We start from the raw sequence: 1,301 nt of genomic DNA, 5'->3' as shown, positions 1-1,301 counted from the left end.
ATATATATATATATATATATATATATATATATACACACACACACGCACTTAAATATATATTTATATTTATATACAGTTATATATAGTTATTTATATGTGCGTGTATGTATATATACACATACATACATACGTACGTACATGCATACATACATACATACATGCATACATACATACATACATATTTACATACATACATACATACATACGTACATAGATACATACAAACATACACATACATACATACATACATACATACGTACGTACGTACTAATTTTACGATCGTCTGACGTTATCTGCGTCATTGACGTCTAAATCAATGATTTCCTCATTCCCTCTCCCTCCCTCCCTCCCTCCTTCCCTCCCACTCTTTCTCTCTTTCCAGCACACGCATATGTATTTGTGTATGTGAGTACACATATGTGCACGTATGTACATATGTGTACGTATATATACATACATATGTATGTGTGTATTCGTATTTATAAATATTTGTGCCAGCACTCTAGCGCGAGCATATACACTCAAAGGCACACGCGTTCACACACAGACACACACGACCATACACACACACACACGTAATTCTCAATATAACATTCATAAACACGTTTATGTTAAAGCTAAACGCTCCTCTTTCTCCTTATTGTTTGTTTGTTTCTTTCTTTCACTCTCACTCACTCTGTTGCTCTCCTTTTATACATTCACGCACACTTGATCATACACACACACATATAATCATACACACACACACATAATCATACACACACATAATCATACACACATACATAATCATACACACACACACAAAAACACACACACACACATAATAGTACACATATAACCATACACACACGCATAATCATACACACACATATTCATACACGCAAACATAAACATACACACACACACAAACACAATCATGCACACACATAATCATACACACACACATAATAATACACATGTAATCACATACACACACATAATCATACACACACACATATAATCATACACACACATGATCTTACACACACACACACAAATACACACACACACACACATGATCATACACACACACACATAATCATACACACACACATAATCATACACACACACTCATGATCATACACACACATGATCATACACACGCACACACACATACAAAGGGAAAGAGTGAGGGACGGGGGGGGAGTGAGGCTGATCGTGTAAAAGAAAGAAGAGGAATTGGAAAAATGAATGAAATATTGGTAAAATAATTTCCTGGCAGATAAATGAAAGTAAAGAAAGAAAGAGGAAGGAAAAGAGAA

Source organism: Octopus bimaculoides, chromosome 23, assembly GCF_001194135.2.
Source record: "Octopus bimaculoides isolate UCB-OBI-ISO-001 chromosome 23, ASM119413v2, whole genome shotgun sequence".
Classification (NCBI taxonomy): Eukaryota; Metazoa; Mollusca; class Cephalopoda; order Octopoda; family Octopodidae; genus Octopus; species Octopus bimaculoides.
The sequence above is the reverse complement of the archived record's forward strand: the minus strand, read 5'-3'. Positions refer to the sequence as shown.